Source organism: Corvus cornix, chromosome 2 (assembly GCF_000738735.6).
Source record: "Corvus cornix cornix isolate S_Up_H32 chromosome 2, ASM73873v5, whole genome shotgun sequence".
Taxonomy (NCBI): Eukaryota; Metazoa; Chordata; class Aves; order Passeriformes; family Corvidae; genus Corvus; species Corvus cornix.
Genome location: NC_046333.1, coordinates 47,582,664 through 47,594,636, shown reverse-complemented (window position 1 = coordinate 47,594,636; position 11,973 = coordinate 47,582,664). Strand labels below are relative to the sequence as shown.

Sequence of the window (11,973 nt, the reverse complement as noted above, 5' to 3'; positions counted from 1 at the left end):
CATCATGGGAACCATTCCACCATTGTTACACTTTCCCTGGGAAATGGGCACACTAAGGCCTCTAGAGGTGCTTGGCAGCCCAGAGGCTCAGTGGTGCTGAGCACCTCCAGGGTGAAGCACCACAGGGGTGACTGAAACCAGGACCTTCCACTGTGGTCTCCTGAGTTAGAATACCACACCCACAGTCATCCAGCTGGCAAAAAGCAGGTATGGATATGGTTGGCCCGAGAGCAGAACTTGCAAGGAATGTTTCTGCTTTGCATGACCCCCAAGCCTTTCTCTAGTCACACCAGTTGGTCTGAGGACAGAGCTGGGAGAACGTTCTGGCCTCCTGGTCTCAAGGACACAGACCCTTCAGATGATGCGAACTCGACTTCAGTAGCAGTTTGCTGCCAGGGGAACTGTCCAATTCCTAACGTGTTGCAAGAATACCTCTCTCTCCCCCTGTCTTTTCCAGTGTGTTTAGAGAGTGTCAATCCCGAGGCTACCAGTCCACAGGCTTCCCCTCCCAGCTCTCTCCAAAGTGCTGGTAACGAAGCAATCAGGAAGGACAGTTCAGCAATCAGCGTCTTGATATAATCCTTCCTCTCTGTCAGTCTGATGCCTTTTCCTGGTCTTAAAATCAAGAGTCAAACACAGTTAGAAGAGAAAAAGGGGTTTTACCTCTGTATTTATTTTAAGGATCCTTAGGTGCACCACGCCCAGGTGGAATGCACCCCAATGCACACCACAATGCCCACCCCCAATAGATCTGGTATAACATTATAGGTCTTATTAATTAGCATATCTATCAAAGATTCCCCAATGAGAGGCTCGAGTGAGCCCCTCTCCCCCAGGAACCTTCCCCTGAATGGTTCTATCTTAGTTCACAGAATGTGTTCTGGAGAGGACCTTGGGGCCTGGGGGCATTTTGATCCCTAACTATAAAGCTTCTAAAATGTATCGTCTTCTAGCTGAACAAACAAGTCCAAGAATGTAGGCAAAAAGCACTAAGAATACAGAAGTTATAAAAAGGTATAGCAGGGGTATAAAAAAAAAGGCAAAAATCTTCATGGCATCAGTCAGTAGGAAATAAATTACTCACTGGTGCCTGCTACAAAGATACCACCCAGGCACAGATAACATCCCTTAAAAGGGATGTGAAAGACAAAGACTAATCAAGGATTCTGCAGCTGTCAGAGGAAGGCATTTTCCATGGCAAAGAAAATACCTCATTTTCCTGAGTATTTCCCATGTGATTTTACCTTCATGCAAATTGTAAGCATAGAGACTGGAGCCCAAAAGATCTCTAGAGGTTCTGTGAATTTTCAACATCATTAAGCCTAAGATTAAATGAAATTGGAAGCAAAATATAAACTTTCTGATGTCCAGTATATCTATTCTTACATAACAGTTACATGAGGTGAAGGAGAGGTATAAGTGGCCAGGAGAAAGGCCATAAAAAATTTCATCTTTTGACACCATCTAAATGGCAAAGCTGGAATGAAAATTGAAAGACTGAAATAGCAGCCACAGAAGCACTTCTTGATAGAAATAGGTTTAGTTTAGAAAAGGATTCTTACGGTCCAAATATTTTTGTAGGTATTTGGCTGAAGAATGAACACATTGCAATACTTCTTTTAACTTCACCACCTGTTAGAAGAGGTTGAAGCCCCAGCTGATGCCGGACCTAACCACTCAGAGTGTCCAGATCAGTGTTTGGGAAAATACAGATTTTTTGTTGTGATATTTGAGGACAAACTTTACCAATTTCTTTCTAACAATTAGAGATACCTATTTGGCACGTGCATATTCCCATATGAATTCTGGTGTGGTAGTTTAAGAAATCTATCAGCAGACTACTCTGTTCAAAGCAAGCTGCCTAACTGAACATTTCTGTAATATGCATTGATTTCAAAAAGGTACTAAATGTATTTTTACTCTAACATTTAGCTGCTTAACTCCGCAATTTATCTCATCACTCCTCTAAAAAAGCTGATGAGACTGACAGCTCATTTTTTTCATCTTCTTCATGATGATAGAATTAGAATTCATCACCTTGAGAAGACATGGGGATATTCAAGTTGTGGGAACTTTATGTTCAAGGTTATAATTTTCCTTTGAAGCACCATGTCCAAAGACTTCAAAAAGAATTTTCCTGTGCAGAAAGGAAATGATGAAGGAAGAGTGGGGAAAAAAATAGCTGTAACATTGCAAGACATGCTGGTTGATCTCACAGTATAAAGAATACCTTGGAAGATGAACCTTAATTTATCTTAGTGTTTACTGGAGCCAAACTCTCTGCAACCAAAGATTTAGTAACTGCAATTTGCAAATGACTGCTGAGTCTTGCAATACAAACCATACTTCTTCATCATACTTTTGCTGTCATACCTTTTTTTATACCATGTGTTAAAGGAAAACCAATTCAGATATTATAAAAGTAGTTGATAAATCTTTCTGCTCCCTGGGGTCTCTGCTCTTATTCCCATCACAGGACTAATGCACAAGCAGGACAGACCAAAACAAGTCTCTAATTAGCTAAGCTAATTAGTTCAAACAAAGGACCCAAAACTTTTACACTATTGTAGGAGGGGGAAAAAAGATAATTTCAGTTCCCACTCTTAGTTTCCCCAGTTAAAACTGAGCTCTTCTTCAGGTATTTACACACCTGAGAGCCTGCCAAGATTTACATGCCATAGGAGGTTAACACAATCAAGGAAACAGGGATATATCCATGGGCATAAAATAGTCAGCAAATATCCAAAAGGATGCGCTCCCTCACAGCTAAAGCACATACACACCTCTGTAGCTCACCTATTAGTCGTCTTAATTCATTTGTAAGTAGGAAACATTATTCTGATACTATTTTTGCCAAAAACAAGTTTGGGTTCAAAGGAAATTAGAATTTCTTAAAAGTTGAATTTTATAAGACTAGCTTTCATTCATTACTTAGTCAGTTTAAAAAAAAAAAAAAGGCATAGAGCATCTGGATACTTTGGGAGTTGTGTTAGCTCCAGTAATGTCTGTGTGATACAAACTGTGTTATACCAACCCTTCCCCATGATAGTGTTCACCTTCCAATGAAATACAGCAGGACAGATTCTTGACCAAGACTCAGTCACCTGAACACACACCAAAGGGACTCTCAGGAAGGGCAAAATCTTGGAGGATGATTCATCAGTGAAGGAAAATTAGGATCTGCTTGCCCGGAACAAATATGAAGGCAGGCTGGATGAAGAAGTAGGACCCATTGCAATGTATTTCTTTGTTTGTTTTAGTGCATGGCTGTGATGTAGAGGTGATGGATTTCATGTCCAACAAAGGCCACAAAAATGGTGAAGGGTCTAGAGCACAGATCTTATGAGGAACAACTGATGGAAGTGGGATTGTTTAACCTGAAGTAAAGGAGGCTCAGGGAGACCTCAAGGAGGCACTCCACCCTAAAGGAGGCTGTGCTGGGGTGGTGGTTGGACTCTTCTCCCAGGCAACAAGTAAGAGGACAAGAGGAAATTGCCTCAAGTTGTGCCACAAGAGGTTTGTGTTAAATACCAGGAAAACTTTCTTTCATGTCAAGCATTGGAACAGGCTGCCCAGAAGAAGTGGTGGAGTCCCCATTCCTGGACGTATTTAAGAGACATGTGGATGTGGCACTTAGGGACATGGGTTAGTGGTGGACTTGGCCGTGTTGAGTTAGTGGTTGGAGCCAATGATCTTAAAGGTTTTTTCCACCCTAAACCATTCTTTGATTCTATATCCAAAACTGCTACCGAAGGAGAGACTCTGAGCTGTACTGGGGCAGAACACCAGCAGGTGCAAATTCTGTCACATACAGGAAAAGGCAGGCCAGTGCCAGGATATGAAAGAGTGGGGCCGGAGCCTGGGAGGTACTTTACACAGGTCCAGGTGTCCTGCTGCCAAGGGGAAGGCTGTACTGGGAGAGTGGGGACTGGGCCAGACAGGGTGGGTGGGTGAACATGGACAGGAAACATCAGAGAGAAGATTGCTTGGTTGGTTGGAAATACTGATGATTCCTTCAGAAAGGCCGGAGAAGGGAATTTCCTAGAGCAGCTGAGCTTGTCCCCAATGGTTTCATCTCCTTTGTGCTCTCTGCTGTAGTTGGGTGAGGTCATTCCTCCTTCCTCTTCCTCTTCACTTTTGTGGTGAAGTGACATCTTTGGCTCCAAACCGGACAAGGGCAGAGCAGACTGTGATTATTTCCTTCCCAGGGCAGGTCAGGTCTCCGTCACTGAGTGTAACCCAGTGGGGCTGTCTTAAGGCTTTTCAAGGCCAGCAACACAGAGTTGATGAAGGACCTGCAGCCTCCAGTGACAGAGGGGCAGCTGTGTTTCTGCTAAGCAGCTCAGGCCAGTACACACAAGAAGCCAGCTTAGTGTTTCCCCTAGTTCCCAGGGTTTCTTTTCAAGTATTCATTTGGAAATCCCGTATTCCTTAACAGATACACTTCACAGTCAATAAATGTGCCTTTACAAGAAAGGCAGTGGCAGCCTGGCTAGTTGGGAGATGTGACTGTTAGTCCAACAGAAAAGGGGTTGGTGATTCCAGGCCAGCTTTATCCTCAGCCTGACAAAACCTGCTGCTTGTATCTAGCATAAACCCAGTATCATTTAGGCTCCCTTGGCTGAATCTGCACATCTTTTGTTCAAGCTGTGGTCATACTACAGAGCAGCCACACAACCCCATGTTCATCTTTGCATTTTGGTGGTGTTTGCAGGGCAATTTGGTGGTCATGGACTAGGTTGCTTTCAGAGGAAACTTAACCATGTGCTGTGATTCGGGTGTGCAAAGAGAAAAATGCACTTTGCATTTTGCTAGGAAGGCAAAAGCCCAGGTGAATGACTGGGGGCATTCACCTGAAAACCCAGACTAACCCTGCTTTGGAGTAAAGGGGCAAACTGCATACAGTGGAGGTGCAGGGGCCCCAGCATGGGCATCTTCAGTCCTTGGATTCACTCCTGTCACACACAACCCAAACTGGACATTCAGAGAGGAAGGAGATGGACAGAAATCCCTTTTTCTCCTTGTGTCTGCTTTGAGTTACAGCCTTGAGAACATAGAAAGGGCTGTTTGGAAAACCTGATAGTGGGGGAGGAATTCAGGGGCAGTACATATACAGATAAGCAGAAATTTCTGATATATGTGACTGTTAACCAGCCACCTTTATTCAGCATAATTTCAGCATAAAGCAAGCAAAAGGGAGGAGGGATTAGGGAGAGAAAGTAGGAAAAAGTGGTGCTAAGGCACTTGTAACAAACACTAAAAACCACCGTATAAAAATATAACAGCTGAAGCCAAAACAAAACTGTGTGCCTGACAGTACATTTGATATACCAGAAAGATGTCTGCTAGAGAATTCATGATATGAGAGTTTAGGAGAAATAACGATAAACTATTATTAGAGAATATACAGAGTATGCAATGCCACTTATATCCAGAAACATATTTTTAATCAATCTTCCCCATATTGCACCTTTACAAAGCTTTTAAAAAGCGTAGCAGTTCAGTGGTCTTTCGTAAATATAAATCAGGAAGTGTGTCAGTGGCACTGCAACCACATAAACCAAACCTCAGCTGTTCAATGAGCGGAATCCCTACCGATCTGATGCGCAATTTAACGCGCCTGGTGGAAGCCTCTAATCTGTCTTGTTCCCAGGTTATTTGGAGGCAACAGCTGATAACCACAGCTCTGCATGCACAGATAAAAACGTGACTCTGAGCAATCTGCAAGAACGGATGAACCGCTCTTCCTGCTGTGTGCGGCGCGACTGACCCGCGACCGGCTGTGAAACAAGTGCCTGGAGCAGGATGTGAGGCTGGCCCAGAGGTCGAACAGATGCCAGCAGACACCCACCATGGGCTGCAGCCCTTCCCACACACACACACACAGCTGCATCGTGCTTGCCAGGGCCAAGGGTTGTTAAGACTCAGGCAATCAGCAGGGCAGTAAGGTTGCTGAGCCCCAAAACACAGCAGGCAGCCTCAGGGAGTTATTTTCAGTGTCAGACAAGAGCACTTTGGTGGAGAGCGGAACAAACCTCACAGGTCTAGGTAGTGTCCAGGAAGGACAAACAATTAACGGGGAGCCAAAGCTTTTCTAAATCCAGCTGTATTTCAAATCTCCAAGCCACTATGCTAAAATACCCAACACTCTGTGGCAAAGTGAGCCTAAGACAGGAGACATGATATCTTTGCCTAAGACTGATGGTTTTCTTAGTTAATTCTTTCTTTCTCCCATTTCTGTGAGAATTCATGGACTTTTAGACACTATTTAAATGAAATTTCAAGCACTAGCAAGCTGCATCCTGGCACCTAACACAATGCAAGATTCTCCAGCCCATAGCTACACAAAACCCCTAGGGCACTGTAGGACAAAAACAGTAATCAATAAAATACTATTGCGTGTGGCACTTAAACCAAAAGGCGTGTTCTTCAAAGAGCAGTGCTTAGAGAGCAGACTTCTGTGAGCATGCTGGTACTCAGATCTCATTAAATAAAAGCACTATCAGGTTAATTAGTTAATGTCTTGTAAGAACATAGACGAAATATGATATTGGGTATATCAGTGTGAGCTGTCATTTATTTCAGGGGTAGTGGGGCATATTCTGTATTTGACTGTGCCAGTACAATCCCCTTTGGCTTCAATTGTGGGATCTGACTAAAGACAAGATATCAGATCAGGACAGAATCTGGCCTTTAAAAATGCTGATTTTAACTTCAGCCATCTACTCCTGCCTTTAAATTCTACCCCAAAGCAGGGAAAACTGTTTTCTTATAAAAATAAGAGGAATATTACACCTGCAGAAAGGGGTTCTCCCTTGCCTGCAATTCCACTCAAGCCACAGAACAGTACCATCTATTCAGAGGGAAGCAAGCTCAGGCAACTCTGAGACATACAACATATGATGAGTGCTACAGAACAGTGGTATGGACAACAGGGGAGTTATTACACCATGACAGATGCATACCCAGACTACACTGGCTCCTAAGAGCTCTGCAGAAAGAAATCAGAACTAGACACATCTGTGCCAATGTCAAAAGGTAAGACAGATAAACACCCTAAAATGCAACTCACGCAGTCCTGTAAGTGTACTTGAGAGGATTGTGTTGAGGCAGGAAAATACTGGCTAGAAAGCTATCAATAAAACAGCCCCCTAGGAAAATATCACCTCTAGTCCTCCTTAATATGTATACCCGCCTTTAAGTCAGCCTTCACATGTCCCTTAGACTAAAAGCTGAGTGTAAAGTCCTCCAGTATACCTATAAAGCAAGATGCCTAGAGTCCATAACAAGAGAGGTAGCCCTAGAAGGATGATGGGGTTTGGGTTTGCCCTCCAGAGAGATGCTGTGAGGGTGGGAACAGGCTCACATCTCCTGCCAGAAAACACCATATTACCAGCAGCGGCCCCTGGCCACAGAGTTATGCCTCTGTGCTCTGGAGAGACCAGAAATTCAACCAAGAAGGACACCACCTAAGCCACCCATTTAACACCTGCACACAGAAAACACTTGGAAAGCTCAGCTCCCCTGATGTTCAGACAATGCATGGCAAGCATGAAGCCAGTACAGACCTCAGTTCTTTGGAGATAACACAAACAATTTATGTATTATCTCATCATAATTATTGAAGATACCTTTATATGCTGCAGGCTATGTCAACTGTTTACTGTGTAGAGCTTGAGTGTATTTGCAAGACAAGTTCATAAATTAAGTTCATAATTAATATTAAATGAATTAGTGTATGTTGCTAATTTTGAATTCTATTCTTTCACAGGTCTAAGTAAAGGGCAATATGATATTGAAGAAAGAACAGCTTATCTCAAGGTAAACCAGTATTATTACTATAGAATAAAAGATGGTCCGTGTATGGAACTAAATTTGAATATCCCAGAATTAATAACCTTGAAGGATATGCCTGTATGTAAATACACCTTTCTGCCCATTCAGCTGCACAATCACTCTGCAATACCTCAGAGGAAGTAATTTAAAATTTTTTAACAAATGCAAAGAGTGAAACAAATCAGGTGGATCCAAAAGGCCAAACTATGAAAAATAGATTTCATTACTGAAACAAAAGGCAAGACCATTTGGGAAATTGGAAACATGGATTATTACCTCCAAAGACTCAAAAAGTCTTTTACTACATTGACTTTTCCCATCCATTGTTCATCAGAGATGCCAAATTAGACAATCTTCATGTCAAATCACTCCTCAGCAAGCCACAGCTGTGCCAGTCAGGGGTCAGGAGGGCTGGCATGGACCCTGTGTGAGCTGTGGCTGAGAGGCCACACCAGCCCCACCTCCACCTTTCTTGGACAGGAGAAGTTATCCCAGGTGAGCAGCTCTGGGACACGTTAGGTCTTCTGCCTGCAGGAGCAGGGAAGTGTTTTGCTTCTCCCTGGAAGTTGAGCTGCACAATTTCAGGCCCCAATACCTCCCTTACCATTACAAAAAACTCCTTGTAGGACTTTATCCTAGCCTTCTTTATATTCTTGCACCACTAAGAATTATGGAGGAAGTCAAGGGGGATAGGAGCAAGTAAAGGTAAAAGACAGATTAGATGGCACCAAGAATACTCTTCCGTCAGATAGAAGCACATCCTGTCACCATGCCTTCTATGTGCCCCTTCATCTTTACTCAGCCACTATGGCATTTGGTATTACTTGCCCCATATTTCTGTTGGTTCCTGCACCCGTTGCTCCCCTCATCTCTCAGCATCTATCATTGTTTTTCTCCCCACAAAGGACTTGCAATTTCCACTCTTCATTATTAGTCTCTCTCTTCTTTTCTTCCAGAGTAATTTTTAAAGGCTGTCCTGGGAGGCTGGGAAGAACTAAGACTACCTGTGTGTGTGCAACACCTCTCCACCCTCAGGAGCAGAAGAAACATATTGTCCTTCTCTGCAGTCAGAGGGTAAAGAGTGGAAGAGAGCACAGCCTTGGGGACATGCAAGGCCCCAGTTCTGAGGGGAGTAGCAGTGGTCAGGGACTGAAGCCCCTGGTGAAACCACCCCAGCATCCCAAATCCCATGTCCTGCAGCATCCCTTCACAGCCCAGTGTCTTGGATGGTGCCAGCCTGGGAAATAAATATGAGCAGGATACACGTAAACCAGCCCATTTCTTTGCCAGTGCTATTTTGGAACCGGCCTTTCACAGATAATTTTAGCTTGCTTTACCGGTTGATCCCTAGAGCAAAGGGAAATTCTGTTTTTTCTCTTAACGTTGTTATACAATATTGTGATGAGCTGCACACATACAGCCAGAGGGAAAATGGGGCTTTGCAAGTACTACTTCTTGGCAACCAGTTTTTAAACAGATGTTCAGCTGTCGTAAGAGGCATTGTGGTGGTGGGATGGGCCCTAGTACAATGTGCAGCCAAGGATGTAGTGACAATTGTACAGGATTAATTAAACTTCCTGAATGACCTCACTTCAAGGCTCTGCAGAGACCAGATAAGAATCACACAGCTTGGCCAAGAGCCTTAAAAGGGAAAGGAAAGGGAGGGAAAAGGACTTTCTGTAAACGTGGACTTCTTTCGCCGGGTTGTGGAGCAGCACCTGCGAGGCCTGGCAGGGAGGGGGGCAGCACGGCTGCTGTCACTCAGTTTGAGCCTAGAGGGATGAATGGGTCAAATGTGCAAAGCAGACAGCCACAAGCAACCCTGGAGCTCACAGCAGTGTTCAGAGCAAGTTCCAGCTTCCTTGTAATGCTGTTGCCCTCACCCCTTTTTTCGTTCCACTTACACAGCACTTCCTATCCATTCCAGGATCCCAGGGCATGGAAAGACCCACCAACACAAAGCTGGGGGCACCTATGTTGCAAGCAATGTAATTTCCTAGCTCACTCCCTCGATCACCCACACCTCAAACACACCAAAACTGGCATGGTCCAGTTGATTTCCCACAGACAAAGCATGAAAGAAACCATTACAAATTTGGGTCCTCTTTCCTATGCCAATCTTCCAACACTACTTTAGCAGGTTTTGCAACATGAAAACACCCTATGTACATCTGCTTGCCACTTTCCTGGATGTACAGCCTGTACCTTGTGTTGTACTGCTGCAGCAGCCTCTGTCAGGCTGTGGTGCAGCACTAACACTGAGCTGCAAAGGTACTGGAAAATAATGACATCCTTGGTCATGAATGAAACACAGGCAGTCTGCAACTAAACAGGGCCAGGACACAAACTTGGGTATAGCCCATACTGTTGAACTTCCAACAGGCTTCCTGGCCCAATTGTGTCTCCCGAGACAATGGCTGGGCTTATTTCAGGGAACACCACAATGTAGTAATTAAGATGACCAAGGCTACTTTGTTCTGGGAGAAGGAGCTTACCCATCAGCTGCACAGCATCCTGTTGGAATGACTGGGACATGGTCCATTCTACTTGCTCATCAGGATGATCATGCAAAGCTCAGAGATGTCCCTTCTTGCTGGTCTCTGGACATGGGCCAGTTTACACACATTTACCTGGGAAAGAGGGAATGTTCATCAGGGCTGCATGGATACAGTCAAAGGTATTCAAGTGTTTATCTTCCTTTGATGTCAGGTATAGAAACACCTTAAAAATAGAGTCTGAATTTCACCACAATGCTGGGAGCAAGATTTCATGTCATGGTAAGTGTCATGCTCCCCTGAGATGATCCTGCTCTCCACCAACCCCACATCAGTTTTGGTGGTTCTCTTTTCCATCACACTGATCAACCTACAAAGCAAGGGCACTGGGTGTCTGGCTGCAGGAGCAGGATGGCCTGCAGACAAAGCTGGTGCAAAGGAGGAGGGATGATCCTTTCCACAGCAGGCAAATGGATTGTCTTAGACACAAGAAGTGCAACTGGAAAAATGAGATTTGCAGTTCTTAGGGAATAACATGGCTGTGGTTCTCTGCACAAGTAGTGTTTTCTGTGTCCTATAATGCCTGGAGAAAACATGCTGCCAATATGCTCCAAACATGGAGCTTAGTTTGCACACTTTCCCATCAGCATCCTGGGACAGGCATCAGGCATCAAATTAAGTTCTTAAGCTCTACTCACTCAAGCCTGCTGCTGACCTAAAAAGAGGGTGGGCTCACAGAACTTATGGAAAACAGTTCAGAAAGTTACCCACAGAACAAAAAATATTCTCCTACAAAAACTGTATTTCTCAATGTAGAAAATTTCTTTGGCCTTTCCTACACACAATCCTGAACAGGAAATCAGTGTATCAAGAAAGCAATCAGAGGAGTTGATCATATTAAGGTTTTAACACTACACATATATCTAATGTATTTACGTCTTGATCTTACTGAGTTATACATAGTACATAAGGTTTTGAAAAACTGCTGGAGAAGGTAAAAGACCAGAAGAGTTAAATAACTTCCTCAAGTCCCACAGCAAATCACTGATAAGAATCAAGAACAGAATCTATGTGAAACAGCAAAACAGAGCAAAATCCAAAGTGATTGGCAAGATGCCTATCAATTTCAAAGGGACCACAATTTAATCCCTGTAGTCTTGACTTCTAACCTGACCTTGTGGCACAGCAAATTATCAGCTGAGATGCTGCTCTTTTCCAGGCTGATCAGCATGACGAAGCATGTGACATGCATCTTAATAAGCAACTTATGATAAATGTGTTTTTAAGTACTGTTTAACAAAATAGGTCTAGTAGATATTAAAACCATCAAAAATGTGATTTTTCCCCCCTAGACTTATTTGCTTTATGTGATCGAGGCTCCAAGTCCTTGCTATTCATATATATCCCAAATGTCTAGAAAATTTATCATCTGCTTCAGTAAGTTTCCTTCCCAAATACAGAATCTACCCCATGAAATTTAGAATAGCACATTCAAATAGGGTTAAACACTTTCATTTAATCTTTAACATGAGTTTAATTACTACATGGCTTGATCTCCTGGTGCCTTCCTTTCACAATTGAAGAAAGGAAGAGCTGTGGATGCCACCATGCTCCTTGTGGGGCATCTCTCATCTGTAAAATA

The 11,973-nt window shown here is 43.6% G+C and overlaps 1 long non-coding RNA gene across 1 annotated transcript in view; it reads left to right on the top strand.

Moving 5' to 3' along the window:
• LOC104689113 overlaps nt 1-11,639 on the top strand; it is a 32,814-nt gene extending 21,175 nt beyond the window's left edge. Inside the window, exons 4-5 of the long non-coding RNA XR_005604442.1 lie at nt 7,772-7,821; nt 8,793-11,639. This is a non-coding gene — a long non-coding RNA (uncharacterized LOC104689113). The remainder of the gene's footprint in view (nt 1-7,771; nt 7,822-8,792) is intronic.
• Nucleotides 11,640-11,973: the final 334 nt, after the last annotated feature.